This window comes from Colobus angolensis, unplaced genomic scaffold (genome assembly GCF_000951035.1).
Source record: "Colobus angolensis palliatus isolate OR3802 unplaced genomic scaffold, Cang.pa_1.0 Scaffold17, whole genome shotgun sequence".
Classification (NCBI taxonomy): domain Eukaryota; kingdom Metazoa; phylum Chordata; class Mammalia; order Primates; family Cercopithecidae; genus Colobus; species Colobus angolensis.
The window spans coordinates 12336649-12344958 of record NW_012114821.1 but is presented as its reverse complement, the minus strand read 5'-3'; the positions used below and the strand labels follow the sequence as shown (position 1 = coordinate 12344958).

The following is an 8310-nucleotide window of genomic DNA, read 5'->3' as shown; positions in this document are numbered from 1 at the left end:
CACCACCATGCCCAGCTAATTTTTGTATTTTCAGTAGAGATGGGGTTTCACCATATTGGCCAGGGTGGTCTTGAACTCCTGACCTTAGGTGATCCACCTGCCTCAGCCTCCCAAAGTGCTGGGATTACAGGCATGAGCCACCGCACCCAGCCACATTCTTTATATCATCCAATATAACCCTTTGCCCAAAGTAGGCAAAGAGAGAAGAAATTACATTCTTCGTGTGCCTGCTGTTTCAGACCATGATGGATTTACATGGGTTGTACCATTTAATACTCATAATACTCCTGCGGAGTAGGTATTGTTTCTTCCATTTTAAGGTGAGAAGAGTGCAGCAAAGAAAGTTGAATTGCTTGACCCAAACCACACTGGTGGTAGGAAGCAGAGGCAGGCTTCAGGCCCAGACCTGATGGCCCCAAACTTATTCTCCTTTCCTTTACGATGTTGCCTCCTGTCAAGTCTTTCACATCCCATAAATGACTAGACAGGAAAATGTCTAGATACCTTTCCTGACTGGCTTTCCCCCAACTCAATTGATTAACAGGAAATTGACTAATACATTGAAAATAATAAATACTAATAAAGTAACAAATCAAACCAGGTGGTGGTTTGGTACCTTATTCCATAGCCATATCCAACCTGAAAGGTCCAGATGCAGCTCCCAGGCAGGATCTGGCCCTCGGCCCTTGCTCATGAGCCTACCCATTCTTTGTGTGTGCCTCAACTTCATGGAGGATGTTTCTGGGGTTAATTATTACCAGTTTGAATGGAATCTTTGTGCTGGTGTCTACCTTCAGCATCCTGTGATTTGATCTGAATTTACTCTATTGGCTTTTTATTTTATTTTAACATCTGAAATTGTTTTAGGAGAAACATCAGGATTGTATAATGAAATATCCTCAGTGGGTTTCTATTAAAGGAATAACGTTCCATATATAACAATTTCCCTGCTTTAACTCATAGAGGAAGGGAGAAAATACCTGCCCAGGTCTTTGGCCCCAAAGGAGACCCAATGCCACCACTGGGTATTTGGGGAACTTCAGAATTGAGCTCTCACCTCTCACTTCCCCCTTACCACATCTGTCCTCTCACCTCCTTACCTTACCAAAGTCTTAAAAATGTCATTTTCCATCTTCATATTACTCATGGAAGAATCGGGTAAAAAGAAGCTTAAGAAGTAATTCATTTGTTCAGAAGTAATGAGAATCAGACCAGAGTGTTACAACATCTTGACAGGAGTTGGCAGGGGAAGGAACCAAGGTACTCATTGTCCCAACTTATTCCATCTGTTCTTTTTCTTTTCATCTGACTGCACAGATCATTAACTTTTTCTAGCATATATTCTGTGGGGTCAGTCTGGGGACTCGACTCAGGAGTTTTGACCAGAAACTTAGAGCAGGGAATTAAAAATTCACAGAGGGGTTCTTATTCAACCAACACTGACTGAGCATCAATCATACCTGGGGGTCCTTTGGCATTACCAATATAACCTCTATGTATTGGGATCGTACTGTGTGCCTGGCTGGATTCCAAACACTTGGCATGCACTATCTCACTTAATTCTCATACCCATGTATCATAAGGAAATAGAGGCTCAGAGAGGTTGTCACTTACTCATGGTCACCAGAAAGTAAATCAGAGTTAGAATTTGGACACAAGTCTTTCTGACTCTAAATCACTATGTTGTGTGATTGAACGTGAAAAAGCCATGATTTCTGTTTTGCAGTCACTCATAGTCTAAGAAGGAGTTACAAATTATAAATAAATAAAACATTCTTGTGCTGGGTCTCTCTTACCATAAATTTTTCGACTTTACTGAGTGTCTGTTTTCAGCTATAAACTGTGCTGGGCACTGTGGAAAGTGAGATTAATAAGATATATTCATTTTCCTTAGACACAGTCTAGTGAGGAAGATATGAGGAAATATGATTAAATATAGCAGAAGAGATGAAATACTAGAACACTTATCAGTAAAGTGTCACGGGAACATAGGAGAAAGAAATTGTGCTTGGGAGGCATCTTAGTCCATTTTGTGCTGCTGTAACAGAATACCACAGACTAGGTAATTTATAATAAACAGAAATTTATTGGCTCTCGGTTCTGGAGACTGGAGAGTCAAATATCAAGGAGCCAGCATCTGTCAAAGGCCTTGTTGCTACGTCATTCCATGGGGAAAGGCAGAAGAGCAAAGAAAAGAAAGGGGACCAAACTTACCATTTTGTAATGTCGTTAGTCCCACTCATGAGGGGTCGGCCTCATAAAGGTTTCACCTCTTATTACTGTTGCAATGGCAATTTGATTTCAACGTGAGTTTTGGAGGGGACAAACAATGAAACCATAGAGGAAGTGTGGAAGCCTGTTGCTGGAAGGTTCCTATGGGCCCTCCTTTTGGCCTAAGGTCCAGCTCCTGCAATCTTCTCGGCCCATGCAGATGGTCTTTCACAGTGTGCACTGCCTGCTTTCAGTGTCTGGGTGCCTGGGGAGAGAAGTGACAAGTGCTACAATGTCATCAGACTCTCATTCTTCCATCCATGGCCCCTGAGCAGAAAACACCATGGGATGCACATGGCTTATGGGCGTTCTGGTGTAAGTGGCTCCATGGTTCTCATTTCAGTATAGAAGGAGGAGGACTGGCTGTCACAAAGTTGTGTTGACATGGTATGATTTGACTCTCCAGCAGAGCAGGACAAGGTTCTCTTTCCCTTATGTTGTCTTCATCAAACAGAAGTGGGTGGTGGGATAAGTCTTAAGACTTTATGGATTATTTCCTCTTAAGACCTAGGTGGAGAAGGGGAACCTTACTTAAGGAGACTGGTTTAATAAATTAGAATATTCTCACAGCTAGGCCATGTTGACCAGTAAGAAACCATCTTTTGATGTATGATATAGTTTGAGCCAAAACATACTTATTTGCTGAGTTCTGAACATTAGTATGGTCTTGAATTCCATGTTCTCTAGTTAACAAAACCACAGCAGTATACTGATGTGAAATCCCAGCACTGAAGCTGAGGTTGTCATTATTTTTTTCCCCACTCTTAGCTTTGTATTAGGTAATTACATACATAATAGTAGGAAGTAGCCTCTAAGGGACTCGTCTGCCTAGAGACAGGAATCCCTGGGTCTGAGCCTTGCAGGGTGAATAGGATCCTCTCCTTCACCTCTCTGTCAGCACTGGCACGTGAGACAAACATTTTTACCAAGGATTTGATGAATATTTTCAATAATAGATTTTGGCCTTGCTTCAAGTCCGTGGTTTGGTCCTTTAGTGTGGTGACATCTATACTGAGTGATGACTACGAGCCCATTAACACTGTGTATTAGTCTATTTTCATGCTGCTGATAAAGGCATGCCTGAGACTGGATAATTTACAAAAGAAAGAGATTTAACTGAACTTACGGTTCCACATGGCTGAGGAAGCCTCACAATTGTGGAAGGCAAGCAGAAGCAAGTCACATCTTACATGAATGGCAGCAGGCAAAGAGAGAAATTGTGCAGGGAAACTCTCGTTTTTAAAACCATCAGATCTTGTGAGACCCAGTCACTGTCACGAGAACAACACAGGGAAGACCCACTCCCATGATTGAATCATCTCTCACCGGTCCCTCCCACAACATGTGGGAATTATGGGATCTACAAGATGAGATTTGGGTGGGGACCCAGAGCCAAACCGTATCACACTTGGTCCCCTGTTTCTGAGGAACTGCCACTAGGATCAATTAGGAACTGAGATTTATTGAGTTCCTACTATATGCTTTGCAAACATCTTGGAAGCACAGAGGTTAGAAGTCCCTGCCCATAAAGGGTTGATAGTCTGGCTAAGGAGAGAGATGTTAAGGAAAACAGATCTTTCTTAATCACTTACTGTATGTCAGACCGTGTTCATCCATTTTGCATTGCTATAAAGGAGTATCCAAGACTGGGTAACTTATAAAGAAAAGAGGTTTACTTGGCTCATGGTTCTGCAGGCTGTGCAAGCTTGGCATCAGCATCTGCCCAGCTTCTGGAGAGGCCTTAGGAAGCTTTTACTTATGGCAGAAGGTGCAGGGGGAGAAGACCTGTCATATGATGAGAGTGAGAGAAAGAGAGAGGGAACAAGAGAGAGGAGGTGCCAGGCTCTTTTAAACACTGCTTCTTGTGTGAACTCATAGAGCGAGAATTCACTCATTATTGCGAGGACAGCACCAAGCCATTCATGACGGATCCATCCCCGTGACCCAAACACCTCCCACCAGGATCACCTCCAACACTGGAGGTCACATTTCAACATGAGATTTAGAGGGGACACACCTCCAAACCGTGTCACAGACACTACTTTAAAGGCATTCCTTGTATCAACTCACACCCCCCTGAGGAGGGTGCTCTTCTCCCCATCCTCAGGAGATACTCATTCTCTCCAATCAGAGAATTACACCGTGATGCGGCTTGTATTACTGTAGTGGGATACCAGGGGAGAGATAGGGGGTTGGGGGTGCTTCTTTAGAGCATGAGAGAGGAACAGGAAATTCTGTTCTGCAAGGGATTATACAAAAGTGACTCCGGTTGAAAGCTGGATATAGAGAAAGGGAAGTGGGGTGAAGGAGCAGTGGCCACTGACTAGCCATAGGCAGTAGGTAGAGAGGAAGTAGCATGTCCCTGCCCTTACAGACCTCACAGCCTCAGAGGCAGAGACCTCCACACATGGACAACTGCAACATAGCTTTCTTACAGGGCTGTGGTCACAGATCAAAGGACGGAGCAGAGTCTCCCAGCATTCAGAAAGAGAAAAGCACAGACCTAGTGCAGCAGAGCACCAAGAGGAGGTTCCAAAGAGCCTGCAGCCATGGGCCTTCTGATTCTGCTATGAGCAGAGTTCAGAAGTGAGCAGAAAGTTCCATGCATCTTAGCACAGAATTGCAGAGTCTCAGGCTAAGCAATTGTGAATGCAAATGAGACTGTTTGCAGCCCCTTCCTGGCAGTAGAGCTGGAGAGGAACTGTTCTAAGCCTCCAGAGGACAAGGGTATAAGTGCTGAGGTGAGGTGGGGGTGGTGCGTGGTATAAGGGGCTGCTCTGTGGTTAGCAGTACCCCAGAGCCCAGGGCTTCCTGGAAGGGGTAGGCCTCTGGGGCATTGGGACTTCTGTTCTTTGAAGAGAACTAGGGCTGCCCATCTTATCTGCAGCTGTGCATTGTCTGCAAGTGGGGCAAGATCTATTTACAAAATCAAATGTGACTTCTAGAAAAGAGAGTTGAAGCCTCACAGTTCCTGTCTTCTGCTAAGCGAATGTTTTTGGACCCTGTTGCAGTTCTAGATGTAAGAATCTGGAAAGGAAATGACAAGCTCTTCTAATTATGTGTCTCTGCAACCCACATAGAAACTTCCATATGTAGGTAGCAATTTACTGTAGAATCTATTCTTTATCATCATTCACATCCTATGAACAGCTTCTTAACCTTTTACTAAGCATAAAGTCTGCTTCTGGCACTAGGCTAGCATTTGGCATGCAGTATCTCCTTTAATTCCCGAACAATCTGATGAGGTAGGGGCTACTGTTACTCCATGCAGTGCTGTGCTGGCAAATATGTTACAACTGATGAAGTGGGAGTAAGAGCTATTTTTTACTCATAACATTTCCGATTCTACATCTGTAGGGTATTTTGCCCCAACACCAACCAATTCTTCAACCCTCTGGACCAGTGATTCAATTCAATTCAGACACTAACTACCTGGATTTAAAGTCAGACCCTATAGGTTGTCTCAGTCCCAGAAGACTGCCCCCAACTTCAGATACCAATCACAAGCCCTGAGCCTCCTGCACTTCTGACCATATAAATTGGGGGTTGACATGACCTTCTCCTTGGGGTCAATAATTTGCTAGAATGGCTCCCAGGACTCAGGGAAACCACTAACTATTAAAATTTTATTATAAAGGATACAACTCAGAAACAGCCAAAAGGAGGGACTGCATAGGACAAGGGGGCCAGGGGAGGAGCCTCCACACCCTTTTTTAGGTGCCCCACCCTCCCAGCACCTCTGTGTGTTCATCAACTCAGAAGCTCTCCAAGCCTGGTTTGCTGAGGGGACTTAAGAAGGTTCCATCATGTATGAGAATTGAGTAAGTCGTTGGCCATTGGTCAATGAACTCAGTCTCCAGCCATTCTCTTCTTCCTGGAGGTAGGGGAGTGGGACTCCAGGGCTCATCTCATCTCAGGGCTCCTCTACTGTTGCCTTGGTCTTTGTGGCAACTAGTCCCCCTTCTTCAGCTATCTAGGGGCCTCCAGCCACCAGTCATCCTATCAGCAGACAAAAAGATACTTTTGTCACTCTAGAGATCCCAAGGGACTCAAAAGCTCTTGCCTTAGAGGCTCCTTTCCCAGCCCCCTTGTCCTATGCACTCCTTCCTTTTGGCTGTTTCTGAGTTGCATCCTTTATAATTAAACTTAATTAGTAAGTGTTTCCCTGTGTCCTGGGAGCCATTCTAGCAAATTATTGACCCCAAGGAGGAGGTCATGGAGACCCCCAATTTATAGCTGGTTAGTCAGAAGTACAGATAAAATATTCTAATAAAAGATGCTTCTATCACTGCTATCATTCAGGAAATTACGAGGGTATTAGGAGCTCTGTGCCAGGGACTGGGATGAAGACCAAATATGTATTTCTTATTATATGACAGTAACACAAGTGGTTGCCATTTCCCATGGTGTGGATCCTCCCATGATGGCTGATTTCAGGCTGCCAACTTACTGCTGCTGAAAGCAGAGGTGGGAAGGAGCATGCACAATGGCTGCTGGGAGCGTTTGTGAGTTGGCTTCTGCACACCACTGCATGAATCCCAGGAAGGCTAGCATTCATCTGTTTAAATGGGTATAAATTAGCTGAGAAACTTCCCCAAGATTACATAGTAAGGTTCATAGTAGGAACGTCCCCTGGGGAATTTTTAACCCTCCCAGGGACTGAGGGTGTTGAGGTTTTCAGTGCCCTAGGGGCAGGGAAGCTGAGGATTCTCAGGGCTCATCTCAGTCCTGTACAACAAAGAAGGTCCCACGCAAAGGCTGATAATGCCTGTTACTTTTTCTCACTGATGGTGGGTGTGAAAGGAAAGGAAAGCAACAGCAGCAGAACTGTGTGGTAAATGCTCTGCTGATGTGAGATATGTGGTAATCCCCCCAGTGAATGTGCTGTAGCTCACACCACCCTTCTCATAGTGTTCAACATTTACGTAATTGCCAATGTTCAATCAGTATTGGGAAATGTTTCCTTTGCAAACAGAGCTTGCTTTGAACTTCAGAGTAAATTTCTAGGAGCAGAATTGCTGGATCCAAGGGTGTGGACATTTGAATGCCCTCAACATAGATAGTCAAATTATTCTCTGAAGATTGCACTCTCAGGAACATGGTTCTGAGTCTCTTCTAGGAAGAACAAACATTTTAAACAGGTGAAAACAGGGTGATAAGTATCAAGCTGCCCAGTTGGGTGCAGTGGAACATGGGGGTACTTATGAGCAATTGTGAGTTACATGAGGAGCTCCCAGAACATGAGAGGACAGAAGCCTTAGCTCAGTGTGGATCAGCAGCAACTGCAGCACTGGGGAACTTGCTAGAAATGTAAACCTCAGATCCCATCCCAGACCTGCCGAGTCAGACACTCTAGGGTGGGACCCAGCAAGGTGTAGGTTATCATGCCCTCCAGGTAATTTGGAGGTCTGCCAAAGTTTGAGATCTGGTACCTTAGAATGATAGTAGCAGGTGCTTCCAGACAGATGATGGCAGAAAAAGACACAATAGGGCTGAAGGCTCTAGAACGCAGAGAGGTTGGGACTTGACATACCTGACCAAAGTGAAGAAAGCAGAGAAGGAGGTGGATGTGAGGGCACCCAAGCAAGGACTTTGGGACCAGAGTAGAGCATGACTCTGACCCATGACTTTTCATGCAGGCACACAGGGACAAAAGGCAAGGCAAGAGTGTATTACTGTTAAAGGGCAGTATTAAGAGTGAATCATAGGATATATTGAACGTTTGCTAAATGATCAAAGCTGCACGAGTATCAGCTCATCTAAGCCTCGCAACCCTAAGAGAGGCACTGTTATTATGCCCATTTTATAGACAAGGAAACTGAGGACAGAGAGTTTGAGTAATTTGCTTGAGGTAACATAGCAGAAAAGCAGCAAACCAATGTTGTCTGGGACCGCTGACCCGGGAGCCCTTACTTTTGACTCCTGGCCGTGCTACATTGCCGCAGCTCCCTGTGAGCAAGGAGATCACGTGTATGGTTCCAGTTTGGGCCACTGGAGATAAAAGAGTGATGAAGATTTAGATTTGTTCAGTAAAGAAAA

General features: G+C 44.7%; 1 protein-coding gene across 1 annotated transcript in view; it reads left to right on the top strand.

The window, feature by feature from the left end:
* TG (thyroglobulin) overlaps window positions 1-8310 on the top strand; it is a 272792-nt gene that overhangs the window by 108366 nt on the left and 156116 nt on the right. The window lies entirely within an intron of this gene.